This window comes from Meriones unguiculatus, chromosome 3, assembly GCF_030254825.1.
Source record: "Meriones unguiculatus strain TT.TT164.6M chromosome 3, Bangor_MerUng_6.1, whole genome shotgun sequence".
In the NCBI taxonomy this organism is placed as follows: Eukaryota; Metazoa; Chordata; class Mammalia; order Rodentia; family Muridae; genus Meriones; species Meriones unguiculatus.
In genome coordinates this window covers 9262105-9278432 of record NC_083351.1, presented here as the reverse complement: position 1 = coordinate 9278432, position 16328 = coordinate 9262105, and positions in this window count along the sequence as shown.

Sequence of the window (16328 nt, the reverse complement as noted above, 5' to 3'; positions counted from 1 at the left end):
TTAGAGAAGAAGGGTTTTTATTTTAGCTCACAGGGCCAGGTGGGCGATAGTCCATCAAAGCAGGGAAACATGGCAGCTGGAGCTGCCTGAGAGTCAGGAAGCAGATCACATCCCATCCACAAGTAGGAAGCAAAGAGAAACAACAGGAAGTGGCCGAGGCAATAAACCCCCAAAGCTCATTCCCATTGATGTACTCTTTCTGTTAAGGCCCCTCTTCCTAAATATCCCCCAACTTTCCCAAACAGCTCTACCAACTGGGGACCAAGAGTTCAACACTTGACCCTATAGAGGACATTCCTTACCCAAATCCTATCACCCAGGTTAACTGGCCAACAAGCCCAATGAATCCCCCTATTTCCACCTTCCTGGTGAAGGGATTACTAAACCCTGCCACTATGCCCAGCTTTTTACATGGGCTCTGGGAGGAGGGGGGGTGTCAAATTAAGGTCTTTGTATTTGCACAGCAAGCATTTTTACGCACTGAGCTATTTCTCCGCCCAGTAAGCAACATCTAAAGAAGTCTGGGTTTCCGATAGATCAGATTTCTAACACTGAACCTCCTTGCCTCGTGGTCAGTCCACTGGTGCAGCAGCGCTCTCCTCCCTGTGGGTCCAGCCTACTGCACAGCTTACACCTCACAGACAAGGATGTGTTCGGGGTTAGACACAGCTTCGGAAAGGAAAGCAGAGAGTTTTCTTTCCATAGCCCAGGCCTAATCATCGCCTCATGGTTAGGGAAGTTCACTGACCAAGGGCTCTTATTCTATTTTTGCTAGAACACGGATCAACTCTCTAATTGATACCCAACTCTAGGCACAAGTAGATGGAAAAGAGAGAGAAGAGAGAAAAGAAGAGATGCTGGGAAAGGCAACATTTATCTGTCTGTCTGTCCCTGATAAACATAAGGAGCTACTGGCCATAAACATGGACAAACATACAAGACAGTGCACCACAGGCTTGGGGAGGAGCTTCCTATTGAAGCATGTGTGAGGACTAGCATCTTTGATAGCTCTCTCAGGCACGGAGCATCAGAGCAGGCTATAAAAGACGGAAGAGCTGCGCCTGCAGGAGGAAGAGGATTGTGCTAGTGGAGAGCATTTGGGCCCAACCGAACCCTTTGTGAGAGGCCAGTTCAAAATGCCGTGTTCTGCCGAAAAGGGTTTAAGGTCCGCTTAGGGCTTGTAAGAAGGAGATGGCTTTTCCTGGATCGAGTCAGTGTGCAGACCCACGTCTATAGTAACGTGACCCTGAGATTAGAACCAGCTTTTTCGAGATATTTCCTTTCTCTCTCAGTCTGTTTGGTGTGGGTAATAACACAGTAGCACAGCCAGGGTGTGTTTTAAATAAAGGAATTTTCATTTTGGATCAGGGTTCTCAGAAGGCGGAGGGGCCTCATGTGACACCTTTCTTCCTGGCAGAGTCCCTGGGAGGTACAGGTCATCAAATTGTGTGAAGGTTCAGTTATCAAATGCGCCCCCCTCTCAAAATCTCACTCAAAGATTGAAGGCCTGGCCCTCAGCAGATGCTGTCATGGCGAGGCGATTGGTCCATGAATATGTCAAGATATTCAATGGTCAACCTACTGTGGAGTTCACAGGATGATGGGTTGTTAGGAAATGGGGCCTGGGAGGAGGAAGCTGGTCACTGGGGGAGGACCTTCGAAAGACTGTCCTGTCTTCTTTTCATTCCTCTTTCTCTCCCTCCGTCCCTTCCTCCCTCACCCCTGGCCTCTCCTTTTTTCTACTGCCAGGAAGTCAGCACCTCTCTCTACCCAACACCGTTTATGAAGCACTGCTTTGCCAAAATAAGCCAATGTGATGTCACCACAGACTAGAACCTCTGAAACCACGGTGGGCCTCTCCCTAAGCTGGCCGGCTCAGATATTTTGTCACAGTGAGCCATACATGGCAATGTGTCTTCCTGGCCTCTCTCCTCCTACAGCGTCACTAGTGTTCCTTCACAAGGACTCTGCCCTCATGACTTTGTCTAATCCTAGCTCCTGCCCAAAGGCCTCTTTTGAACACCATAGTCAAATCAAGTTTTTACCCTCCTAATACTTTATGATAAGATTCAAACTCCAATGTGGGTTGGCAGGGGCGGGGGAGGGGGAGGTAGCACACCCTGGACCATTGTGAGCACTGAGGCTGCTGCACAGCATGGACCACTGGGCTGCACTGGACTACTGTATTGCCCTGGACTGTTCTGCCCTGGACTGTTCTGCTCTGTACTGTGACGTCTGTGCACATTCGCATTTGGTAGCACATGCTCACGGTCCTCTTTCCAGAGGAAGAAAATGCAAGTTTAGAAAAATGCATGTGCTTTGCCAAGATTCCCCTGCCTTGTTGCATAGCTTGGAATAGGTAATTTACCTCCGTGCCACATGGCTTTCCAGCTAGCTACTGCCTGTCTCACTGAGAAGTTGTGCTACGGCTTAGCCACAGAGGTCCTATAATGACTCTAGTTGTCTAGAGAATCACAGTGATGGAGGTTCTCTTACATTTTTTATCAACAGATTTCTTATGCCACATCATTCTTCTACTTAAAGTATATAGTTCTGTGGCTTTAGTGTATGCACAACCAGTGACACATAGCATTAATACATCCGTGGAGGCTGGGGAGATAGCTCAGCCATAACGTGCTTGCTGCACGAAGACCTGAGCCCAGACCCCAGAACCCATGTAAAAATCTCAGCACGGAGGCTGCCCTTGTAATCCCAGTGGTGGAAGGTGGTGACAGGTGGATCTCTAAAGCTCACTGGCCACTCTAGCGCAGTTAGCAAACTCCAGATCCTAGTGAGGGACCCTGTCTCAATTAACAAGGTAGATGACTCCTGAGGAATGAAACGAGGTTGATTTTGGGCCAACATACATACACACATGCACCACATACACACACACATATATATCACATGTACATAGACACACATATATATACACACACACATACATACACAGACACGCTCATTCTCTCTCTCTCTCTCTCTCTCACTAACTCACCTCCATACACAAGTGCATCTATGCACACAAAAAGCATACGTCTACAGCCACAGACAAAGAAAGAAAGCTACAAACTTCAGGTCTCGCCCTTCCACCCCTGTCTCCCTTCAAGCCTGAGAAAACACGTACTTTTCCACATCTATTCACTTCCCTGCTCTGGATTTTTCGCATGAACAGAATTCTGCAATATGTTAGCTTGTGTTTGGCTTCCTACACTTAACGCAGTGTTCTCAGGGTTTACCCACCTTGCAGCACATAAAAACTCTTCTTTATGAATAATAGTCATCTACGTATGTGTAGTAGTTAGAATGAGAATGGCCCCCAAGTGCTCACTGATGTACATGCTTCATCCCCGGTTGGTAAACTGCTTGGAAGGATTAGGAGGTATGGCCTTGTTGGAGAAGGTGTGTCACAAGGGGTCAGTTGTGTGTCTCTGTCTGTCTCTCTGTTCTCTCTATCTTAGCTGCTTCTCCAGCACCATGCTTGCGTGATGCAGCCGTACTCTGCTCCATGATGATAATGGACTAAGCCTCGGAAACTGTAAGCCAGCCCCAATTAAATGCCTTCCTTTTTAAGAGTTGCCTGGGCGTGATATCACTTCACTGCACAGAACACTGACTAAAACAGTGTTTACAAAGCCCCTTTCTGCTTCTCCATTGGTCTGATGCCGGACATACGGGTTGCTTCCTCCCACTGACTGTCGCGTTACTTATATTACATCTTACTGTTTATATGTTATTTATGCTGCTGTGATTGCTCACATCCACTTTCTGTTGCTGGCGTTTATTTTCATTTCCCTGGGGTGTGTATCAAGGAGTGGACTTTCTAGGTCATGTGCTAATTCTGTGTTTAGTCATTTGGGGAACTGCCCGCTTTCCAACAGTGTCATCATTTTGCATCCCTGCCAGCCATGTAAGAGGGCTCTGGTTTCTTCACACCACCACTAATGCCCTGTCTTGATAGGGAGCCAAGTACTGGGCTTAAAGACCACACAGCCTGGGTGAATGGACAGATAAGTGAATGAGTGGGCAAATTAGCACACACAAACATAAATAAATAAGTTCATGAAAACGTGGAAAAATAGAAGAAAGTGATTCTCTTTGTAGCCAAGCAGGGAATGTGAAAAATGCTAAGATTGGAAGTTTGCTGTCTGCAGCCTTCCTTAGTTAGGTCTCATACGGAAACCAGCAGTGCTCAAGATCAGACAGGGAGCTGAAGAGAAGCAGTGTACCTCCAGTCTCAAATAACCACCCAAAGGAAAGACCTGACAATCGCAAAAAGAGAAAGGAAGGCTGGAAGTGTGGGCCCAGCACACACAGGCATATTAATTATGTCAGTGCTTATAGATTATATAAAAACATTATTTTATTCTATGCTAGAGTATTAATTCACTGTGGTATTTTAAGTGCCACATATATTTTATTTCTATAGAAATTTATATAAAATTCTATATAAATTTCTATAGAAATAAAATACAGAACAAAAATAGCTTCAGCATTAGAACAAGGTAAATGAAATTAGAATGGCCTAAGATCCTTTCATTGTCCACGTGGAAAAAGAAAAGTATTCATTTTTATGAACCTTTGATAAGTCAGGGGCACATTTTAATCTCTTGAATAGTCACTGAAAATTATTTAAAAATTTATAATCTTACTATGCTAATAAGAAAATGAGTGTAAAAATAATCCAAAAAAAATGTCAGGAAAGGAGAGAGAAATGAATTATTAAGAAAGCTGGTGGAGAGCCAGGCTGGTGAACATGGCTGTAATTTTAGCACACAGTGCTATGAAGCAGGAGGATCACACGTTTGAAGCCATTATGGGCTGCCTAGTAAGACCCTGTCTCCAAAGATAGGATACAGTGGGAGAGAGTTAGAAGAGGAAAAGGGAGAAGAGGGGAAGGGAGGAAAAAGAGGGAAAGAGAGGAGAGAAGAGAGGAAAAAGGAAAGGGAGCAAAGGAGGGAAAGGAAAGAGAATGAAGAAGAAAAGGAGATGAGAAGAGACGCACAGGGAAGGGGAGAAGAGGAGATGGGAGGTAAGAAAACTGATGAGTCTATTGCTATCCAGAAGATAAAAAGCAGCTGAGGCAGACGGAAGCACTTTTCATAATAATGAAACTATCAGTCCAACAAGCTTCAAAACATGAAGCAAAAAAAGGAATGTACTGCAGGGAAAAATAAACATGCAATCGAAAATGGAAGAACTAACCCAAAACTAGACAATCTACTAAAAAATTAAGCATAATTAACATGCTGACCAAGAGACACAGACAGATCATTTGTGACCAATATTTATTTTCTACAAAGAAAATAAGGTATAATGCAAAAATTGTTCATGTGCCTTTAAGGCCTGGTTCAGGCCTTAAAAAGGTATCAATAAAATAAAAGAAAATGGACAACTTTCTTTATTTAAAAAAAAAAGATTTGTTTATTTTACTTTTATGTGTATAGGTGTGTTGCCTGCTTGTATGCCTGAGCACTATGGTGCCTAAGGAGGCCAGAAGGTATCAGATCCTCTGGAACTGGAGCTATGACCTTACGAACCACCTGTAGGTTGCTGGGGATTGAATCCTGGGGCCTCTGGAAGAGCAGCCAGTACACTTAACCTCTGACTCTCCCCAGCTCCCAAGGACAACTTTCTTAACATAATAAAGGGTTCCACTAAGGAGCAGGTCATAATAGCAAAATGTCAAGAGCCTCCCCTGAGGGCAGGATGAGGGGAAAGTGGAAGCGATGAGACCTGAGGCTTGAAAAAGAAAAGCAAAGTCATGAACATTTGTGCTTGACAGAGTGATCATGGAAATCCCATAAACTGTTGTCTTGGTTAGGGTTTCATTGCTGTGAAGAGACATCATCATGACCTCGGCAACTCTTATAAAGGAAAACATCTAACTGGGACTGGCTGACAGTTCAGAGATTTAGTCCATTATCGTCATGTCAGGAAATATGTTGGCATGCAGGCAGACACGGTTGTAGACTTAGACTTTTCACCAAGCCTACTTTATTTAAGGTTCTTCAACACGTCTACCTCCTTTCACCCACTGACCAGAAGTGGGGGAGAAAGAAGGTTATTAGGTAAAGGGGGTTGTAGACTATTTTTAGAAGTAGTTCTTTGGGGTGAGTCCACTCTTCATTGTCCGGGTACCACCAGTCCAGTCCAAAAGCCAACCCCAAGCAGCAAAACAAATCAGCACGATTCAGAAGATCGGGACAAGTCAGCAAAAGCTGCAAGACTCGGTTGGATTACCTCGAGAAGTTCTCTGGAATCTTTCTCTCCGTGAAGTCAAGTGTCAAAGCACGAAGATCAGCGCAGTGATGTCAATCCAAAAAGTGATGTGGGCTTCTATATATGTCCTCTCCTCAGAGTCACTCATGGATGTTCTCAGTTGGCCAAAGCCCTGCCCCTCACACAAGAGAGCTCACAGCAAAATATCACATGCCCTCTCACAAGCCAGTCTCCAGCAAAACATAACATGACTCTCACAAGACAGCTTCTAGCAAAACATCACATGACCCAACTGAGTCTTCAAAGAAACCAGAAACTTCCACCTCACACAGTGCTGGAGAAAGAGCTGAGAGTTCTACATCCTGATCTGCAGGCATCAGGAAGAGACTATGTGTCACGCTGGGCATAGCTTGGGCATAGGAGACTTCAAAGCCCACCCCCACAGTGACACACCTCCTCCAACAAAGCAACGCCTACTCCAACAAGGCCATACCTCCTACTAGTGCCCCTCCCTATGGCCCAACATTCAAACACAGGAGTCTATGGAGCCCATTCCTATTCAAACCAAACTGAGAAGATGATTCAGCCGGGAAACACCTGATATGTAAATATGAGGGTTTGAGTTCACATCCCAAGCATCCATATGAAAACCTGTAATCTCAGTACCTGTAGGAGGTCCTAGCCACTGTATGCACACATAAAAGCAGATGTCCACACAGGTACACACATCATACACACACAACAACAACAGCAACAACAAAGTGGAATAGTGGACCAAAGAGTCATGAAAGGAAAGATGACAGTAAGGGTCTGGAAGCTGATTCCCCATGACATTATGAAAATATGCCACACACCCCGTAGTGGAAATTCTCCATGCTGCTTAATCAGTTGGAAACCCTTATAAAAAGTTGAAAAACCTGACTTCTTTACCCTCAACTTTTATGGATTCCATGTAAAATCTAAACCCAGCTCCTTGGCAATGAAAGAGAACAGTTTGTTGGTAGATTAAAACAAACTTCTTCAATAAGATACAGAAAGCACTGCCCAAACAGAAAAAGACTGACTAATCAGACATCAACATGAAGAACTTCCTCTGGGACTAGGGAGATAAAGTGCTGTTGTGCAAGTATGTGGAACTGAGTTCAAGTCCCCAACACCCATAGAAAAAGCCAGGCAGAGTGGTACGCAACTAGAACTTCAGCCCCAGGCAGGCAGAGATAGGAGGCTTCTCCAAGCTCACCGTCAACCTAGCTACCAGTGAGCGCCAGGTTTGGAGAGACCCTGCCTCAAAAGCAAACACAAGGCAGGGAGCGATTGGGAAAGATACCTGTGTGAATCTCTAGCCCCCACCAGTGTATGCGGCGGTCAGTGCACTGGTGCACACAGACGCAAACACTGCCCTCCCATCCTGCAGTCTGCTCTTCCACTCATCCCGTGATAGAGGGGTGAAATTTCTGCCCTAGTTCCCTTTCTGTTGCTGTAATAGAACACTCAGATCAAAACTAGGGAAGCGAGGTTTATCTGGTTTAGAACTCCCACCCCATCATAGCCCATCCCTGGAGGAATCCAGGTCAGGAACATAGAGCAGGAACCTGGATGCAGGAACCATGTAGGAAAGCTGCTTAGTGGCTCCTCGGGCTCTGCCAACTTTCTAGACAGCCCAGGACCACTTTCCTAGGGAATGGTGAAAGCCACAGTGGGCTTAGCTATCTACAACAATGAACAATTAAAGCAATTCCTCACAGACTGCCCACAGGCCAAGCTGGACAATCCCTCAATTGAGGCTGTCTTCTCAGCTGGCTCTAGGATGGGTCAAGTTAACAGTTGATGCTATGTAGGACAGACCCATACTCTCATAGAAATAATTCCTCTTGAGCAGTAAGACAACTCATTTGAACCGTGAAGAAGAAACCCGGCACTTTGCAGAATGATGCTCTATTTGATTCTGAGATGTTCTCCAGGGCCATGTTAAAGGCTCTCTCCCTAGCTTGGTGCTACTGGGTGGTGATGGGAACTGTGGGAGGTAGCCTAATGTGAAGTCTTGAAGTCACTGGCAAAGTGACCATAAAGGAGACTGTGGCATCTGGGTCTATTCCTCTACCTCCTCATTGCAATCTGGCCACAAGCTGAGCAGACTTGTTCCAGCAATCTCTTCTTTCATGACATGCTACCTTACAATAGGTCTAAATCAAACATTGGGGCCAGCCAATCATGAAGTCACCTCTAAAGCCGTCAAAATAAAAGCAGTCTCCTGATAAATAATTAATTACCTTGGGTATTTTAATACAGTAATGGTAAGCTGATTAACACATCGTATTTAAAATGGACAAATATGAAAAGATGCTCACTTTCAGTATTCATAAGGAAAGCAAATTAACATAACAACGGACTCTGAACATGCGTCCACATCATAGCCAGCATTTGAGATTGACATTGTTGGGCGTTTACAAAGGTGCAATGCAATGGGAACTCTCCATGTGGCTGGGGGAAGGATACAGCAGTGGGACCTTTAGGAAGCTGAATGTCACTTTATTTTAGAGTTGGACATCCCCTACCCTGTGACTCTACATTCTAGTGAGCTTTAACTGTCAACATGGCCCAGCCCAGAGTCACCTGAGAAGCAAATCTTAATGAAGAGATTGCTCAGATCAGATTGATCTGTGAGAACTGTTTTGACAATTAATTGATGTAGGCAGGACAAGCCCACTGTAGGGGGTGTGATTCCCCAGGCAGGAGGTCCTGAGCTATGTAAGAAAACTAACTTTGAGGACGCCAGCAAATAGTCTTCTTCCGTGTTTTCTGCTTCAACCCCTGCTTCCCTCAGTCATGGACTGTAAGTTGTGAGCTGAAATAGACCCCTTTTCCCCCAAGCTGCTTTTAGTCGATGTTTTCTCACAGCAACATAATAAAACTAGAACACCCAGCAAGTCTCCTAGGTATGTTCAAAAGAGAGCTCAAGGACATCAGCAGAACATTCCCGGAACCATTCATTATTCATAGCAGCCTCAAGCCAAAAATAAGCCAAACTTTGAACCACAGCAGAACAAAATGGATGAGAATATTCATAAGACGGAATAGAGTCAGGATGAGAGTGAGCAGATGGCAAGGACGGCTGAGGAATTAAGCCAGGTTAAATACATGTGCAGCTCCACTGAGTTCCATCCTTTTGAATGCCGTGGATTCACGGCCCTGGGGATCAGGATAGTGGTCACGTCTATAAAAGGTGGAGAGAGAATTGTGAGGCTTTAGGGTGTCTGCTGGAGGCCTGCCTGTGATGTTCTCTGGGAGTGGGCATTCAGTCTCTGTGTCTTCCTATGGATCAAGACGCTTCAACCAAAATTCCTCTCTCCTCTCTCCATCCCTTCCTCCCCCTCCCCTCTCTGTCTGTCTCTCCCGCTCTCCCTCTTCAGTATTATTCTATAGGTGCTGTCTACCTTGAGGCTTATGTTTTGTTTGTGGGGGATGGGTGTTTTTGTGACACTCACTAGCCTGAGCTAGCTTGGTCAGGGAATCCCAGAGATCTACCTATCTCTGTCTTCCTAGAACATGTTTTTGGTTTTGTTTGTTTTTGTTTTTACATGAGTTCTAAGGACCTAATTCAGGTTCTCAGGCTTGTATACAAGCACTTTATCGACTGAGCCTTTACGGTTTACCTTGGCCTCCTAATTTTTTTTTTTTTTTTTTTTTTTGTTCTATGAGAAAATGTCTTTCTGTGTAGCCCTGGCTGGCCTCAAGCTCACAATCGCCTATGTCTGCCTTCCATGTGATTTCACAAGTGTGCAGACACCGCTTTTGATGGTGTGGGTGGACATACAGCAACTTGAATAATTCTTACCCCAAAGCAGCAGGGCCACTGAGAGGCTGCTGTTGTTATTTCCAGCTGTCTAAAACAGACTTGTCCAGCTCACACATTAACCTGAACCGGGGTGATACATTAGTGCTCACCGGGAAAGCTTTTGTTACCAGGTCACCGCTCCTGGGAAAGGCTTTCCCCTGGAGGAGCAAGCTGTTCTGAAAGCCGAGCCTTACCTATCTCAGCAATGTTTTTTCCAAGTCTTTCCTGAACACAGTGAAAAGTCCAGGATCCCTCCATGGGTTTCCTGTGAGTTTTGTAGACCAGACCCTCGTCACTAACGGATAGATGAATGGGATCTGGCTGAGGCCTCAAGGCTGTTTTCTCTTGGGATGGGTTTCCTTTAAGGAGCTGCTGAGTAGCTACCTCATCAAGTGTGGGTTTAGTCTGGGCTCATCAAGTGTAGGCTCAGTTCTTTGTTACTAGGGGGACTGCTGTTTACTGCCCAAACCAATGCCCTTCAAGTGCAAGGCAGGGTGTTTGCGGTGGAGACTGTGGGAGATGGCTCATCGGGTAAAAGCATGAAGGCCAGAATTTGGATTCCCAGAACCCAAATAAATGCCAGGTGAGTGTGGTGGATCACCTGTAATCTCAGTGCTGGGAAGGAAGAGACAGTGGATTCCCAGAACACGCTGGCCAGCTAGAAAGTGCAGTGGTATGTCTTGGACCGTCATAGAGGTCTTAATATAACTATCTGGGCATAATCCAAGGCTGCCCTAGGCAGACTGGGTGGTAAGCTCGCAAGGGATTCTGGGACTAGGAACTTGACTCCACAGAAACTTCCAAACATAAGCCAGGATTCTCTGGGTTCTTGGCTGTGCCGCCAGGCATGTTATTAAAGCAGCAATTGCACAGTTTGCTTTCTACACAGCAGCTAGCACTGTTGGCCCTGAAATAGAAGCCTGTGCTGGATGCATCTTTTCTGAGCCCCTGTGGCCTTTTGTGCTTTCCCCCACCTTATCTACTGGGTGCCAAATGGCCGTTTATGGGTGGAAGACACCTGGGGGCATGCTTTAGCATCATGACCAATGCACCAGCATCTCTCTGTGCTCCAGTTGCTTCTCTCAGGCTTACAAGTCCTGGTGTGGGCTGCCATGCTGGGCAGTTAAAGGCAGGCGGTCCCAGGCTCAGGCAGAACTTTAGCAAGTATTCATTATTAACGGAAGCACATGGCACAGTGGCTCCGGTGCCATCCTGTTTGCCCACCCCCTCTGAGCATGGCACATGAGCACCTGTGGTTTGCCTGCCAGGCTCCTGCCTTTCCTTTAGACCCCAAGTTAACACCATCTGTTTCTCAGCTCTGATTTGACCTCACAACCTCATAGACGACAGCTCTGACATCCGTGAGAGAGCCAGCCATCTCTACTCCCCAGACCTCCTGCAATGTCAGGTTTTGATCTAGAAGCCAAGAGCTGTGGGCTTCCAGGACAGTGGTTCTCAACCTGTGGGTCGTGACCCCTTTGAGGATTATATATCAGGTATCTTTGCATATCAGAGTTATATTACAATTCATAATAGTAGCAAAATCATAGTTATAAAGTAGCAACAAAATAATTTTATGGTGCAGGGGAGGGGGGTTACCACAACATGAGGAACTGTATTAAAGGGTCACAGCTTTGAGACTCACTGGTTATAGGTGAGGCAAGCCAGGCACCTGTCAGGAACACAAAATTGAAGGAAATGACAAGCAACTCAGCACTAGGACAAATAGCAGAGTAATGCAAAAATAAATACATAAATAAATAAAAAACCTGCAAATGAGTACACTATCAATAGTTAGTTTTTTAATTTTCATTTTTATTATTGTCTCTAGGAGGCATGCGTAAGAGTGTGGGCATTTGTCCCGCTTCATGTGGACTAAGGTCACAGGCCAAGTTTCAGGAGCTGGAGCTCTCCTTCCACCATGTGGGTTCTGGAGGCGAAATTTGGGTTGTCAGCTGCGGCATCAAGTTCCAAAATCTTAATTAAAAGCTGGGTTCTGAGGTAGGGCTTGTCAGAGTGCAGAGGGCTGAGCCTCAGGTGATATGCAACACCCCAGCACCCACACACACTCAAGTCAGGGGCTAGAGGGATGGATCAGCAGTTAAGAGCACTGGCTGCTCTTCCAGATGGCCTGGGTTCAAGTCCCAGCACCCACATGGTGACTCACAACTGTCTGCAACTCCAGTTCCAAGGAATCCAATATTCTCTCCTGGCCTCCTCAGACACTGCATTTGTATGTTGTATAATATACACACAGGAAAAAAAAAACCCTGATACATATAAATCTGAAAGATAAGAATGCCAGGTATGGTGTGCCAAGCCCTGGGGAGGCAGAGGTGGAGGGTTCCACAAATTCACTGCAAAGTCAGTTCCAGGCCAGTGAGACACTGTGTCTCAAAGAACAAAGTGGAGGCTGATGAGATGGCTCTGTGGGTGAAGGCACTTCTGCCAACCCAGAGGACCTGAGTTCTGTCCCCAGGACCCTCATGGTGGAGGGAAAGAACAAACTCCTGTACGTTGTCCTGTGTTCTTCACGCGTGCATCCTGGCACCTATGTGTGCGCATATTCATGTACACATAAAGACAATGAATTAATGATTGTAATAGAATATTACAATGGAGTGGGGGAAGGGCACCTGGTGGAAAAGACCATGAGCACCTTCCCACGCAACACACAGTGGGGACGCAGCTACAGTGACAAGCTGTTATCTCAAAGCTCATAGCTCTTCAAGTGGGAACGGGGCATTTCCCAGTGACTAACATGCTCCACAAAGGCGTCAAGCCCCCCCCCTTTTATCTGTACATTGATTGTTGCATTTCCTCCAAAATTCCCTTGGAAATCCCAATCCCACCCTACCTGCCTTTGTGTGATATGATTTGGGGGCAGGGTCTATCAGAAGACCATTAAGTTTCATGAGGTCTAAGAGTGGGTCAGAGCCAATCATGTCGACATCTGTATGAGAAGAGGAAGAGGGACAGAGATGTCCCTGCATTAAAATATATATATATATATATATATATGCAAAGACAATGCAAGAAGGTAGCTATTGGCAAGCCAAAAAGAGCTCTCCTCAGCAACTAGCCCTACCAACTCTGCCATCTTGGACTTCAGCCTCCAGAACCATGGGGAAATACAGGCCTGTGAGTAAGCTGCCCATTTAGGGGTAATTGTCCTGGCCCCCAAGAAGACTAGCACACTCAGCCATGCAAGCCTTTTAAGGACAGCCATGTCACAGAGGGCCATTGACGCAACCAAGTTAAATCAGAGTTCAGATTCAGTGAATCACCTCTAAGCTGGGCCTATCTGACTCCTACATGCCACTGAAAACCACAGTCCCTCAGGTATCATGTCACTGCCTGTAGACTGCCATAACGGGCCTCCTCCCTGCGCTGAGGAGGAATCACTGTAGGCCTCAGGCTTCCTCCTGAACGTTTCTTCAAGCCGTGGACTGTAAAGGAGTAAGGAGGCCGGTGTCTCCCTGAAGAGAGGCTAGACTCCTCCCAAGGGCTTACATGTGCCACAGTGAAGGGCTTCATGGGATTCGGGGGGAGGATGAGGGTGGGGGGAGCAAGGAGCTTAGCATTCACAGGGAAGCTCATCCATCAGTGCCCACCCTGAAAGCAGAGACATTGGCTCTGCTTTCATTAGCCCAGGGAGAAGCCACCCAGCTGGAGGCATAGAGCTCTGGGGTGGTGCAGATTTTCATAGGAACAATTGATCAGAGATGCCACACAAGAGCCGCTGCTGTCCCTTGAAGTACCCACAAGACCTACACTTGACAGTGCTTTTCCCCTTTCCCAATCTGAACCCCTCTTCCATCAGAATGATGAGTGACACGGGTGTTATTTTTCAAGATGCAGCGGCTTGGCCATCTTAGTTTCACTCCTTTTCCTAAATAATCCATCTGCCAGGATCCTGGCTGCAATAAATGTCAGGTCATGATTTGTGACCAATGCCACTGCCAATTGGTTCTGTTGGCTCATGGCTGAGGTCACTCCCATCTTACTGTATCAGAGAAAAATAAAATTCTCAAGGCCACGATGACATTTTTCTTCCTGTCATCTCGCCATGGAGGAGGCTCGCGATTCTATTTAATCCTGCATCCTCATAGGAGGAAGCAGCTCAGTCAGGGCTGAGGATTTCCATGATGCTCCATTGACCTTCAAAAGTTCAAGGACTCCAAGGGAATGATGAGAACATGGGTTCTGGTCTTTAGAAGGACAAATCCCTGAGAAAAATGACCTGTCACTCTTAGAGGCCACCAGTGAAGAGCTGGTAATAGAGAGAGGAATTAACACATCTTGAGGTCACTGCCCCTGCAGGGAGATCTCTTTATTTGTTTCCATCTTGGCTTTGGGCTCCAATCACTTTGCTGGCCACATGTCATTCTGGCTTTTGTGTGATTTGTGTGCTGCTGAGACTTGAGTCCAGGGTGTCACACACACCAGGTAAGCACCGTGGCTGTCTGTTTTTGTTCCAAGATGTCTTCTCTGGCCCTTGGCTGGAGTGTGAACTGAACACTGTACCCTCGCAGTGACTAGGAACTCGGGACCTTGCCCAATGGCATGTTGGAGTCAGAGGGACTATCGGGTAGCTTTAACAAAGTGAAGACTTGGACAAACTTCTACAAAGACCCCAGAGCCCCGCTGGAGACTCAGCTCTCTGTTCATGCGCCTCCCTGTCACTTCCACTGGACAAAATACTACAAAACGTCCACCCTGCGGACAGAGTTGCTCCCACCTGCATGTCTGTAAGTTGAACTCTTACTTGTCAGAACCCTCTGTCTTCGTTAGGCTTACTCAGCATGTGACGAAACACCATGACCGGAAGCATCTTGGGGAGAAAAGAGTCGATTTCACACAGTTCCATACAACAGTTCAGCAACAAGGCAGTGAGGACAGGAACTCACACCAAACAGGAACCTGGAGGCTGGAGCCGACACAGAGGCCGCGGAGGGATGCTGCTTGCTGGCTTGCTTCTTTGGATTTGCTCAGCCTGCTTTCTAATGCTGGGAGCAAGCAAAAGAAACGTGTTCTAAGTACCACCGTTTCGTTTTCAGACTCCGTTTAATCACAGGGAGAAACTGAAGTTCAAAGTCCCAGGCCCCAGGGGAACTTGGGACTTCCCAATAGCTGAACAGCCTCTGCTGTCAGGAAACAGTTGTCTGGACCCAGACATCTCCGGGATAACTTGTAAGGAGACAATTGTCTGAGCCCAGACATTTCAAGGACATCTGCATTTTGCTGGACGGGTCAACTAAGTTTCATGCTCCCAGGCCCAGGAACCTACTCCTATCTAGAGTGATTGAAACTCCCTTGTTCAACCCGTTATGTGAAAATATCATTAGAGAATGCTATGGCCCACCCTGCTCCCCTTTGCCTTATGGTTTCAGTCCTTTAAATATGCTGTACAAATCCCTTCAGGGTCATGGTTCAGCTCCTGAGTCTGTTCTGCAGCTCTGATTGATCAGTAGTAGCTTGATTACAATAATTTTTTTTTTTTTGTCACCGGTATTGATCTGGTTCTTGAGTTATGTTGGATTCAAGTGGACCCCACAACATCTGTAGTACCCAGGACCAGCAGCCCAGGGATGGTAACACCCACAATGACCTAGGCCCTCTTACTTTAATCACTCATCAAGAAAATGCCCTACAGGCTTGCCTACAGCCTGATTTTAGGGAGGCATTTTCTTGAGGCTCCCTCCTTTCAGATGATGTTAGCTTGCGGTGAGCTGGCATAAAACTTTGCAGCACACCCTGCAAACGATGACCAGGTTTGGAGACCATGTCTCTAAGGAGGTCAGTAGGGCTGGATGGGTGCACCCTCACCCACAGGACTGACTAATGTACCCATAAGAAAAGATGAACACACAAGATGCTTGTATGCAGGAGTGACTGTGAGGATACAGGAACTAGGCAGCCATCTGCACACCAAGAAGAGAAACCACAGGAGACGCCTCCCTGTCATCACCTTGGACGTCCTGGCAGCTGACCTGGGAAGTGTCATGGAAACCCACAGACTACAGGGTCCAGGATAAAAGTTGTGTCCACTTAAAGAATCAGAAGTGGATGCTGCAGCAAAAGGAATCGGCTGGCCCATCTGGCCAAGCAGCGGCTGAACACCCAGGAGCTGACGTACATCCAGTAACAGGCCAGGGTGAGGAAAAACAGGAAGCTTAGAACCCCTGCTGAGGAAAAGCATCCTGCTTGCAGGGACAAGGGCAGGGATTTGAGCAGTGGCAACAATTCTACCTGCAGGAGCACACACAAAGGC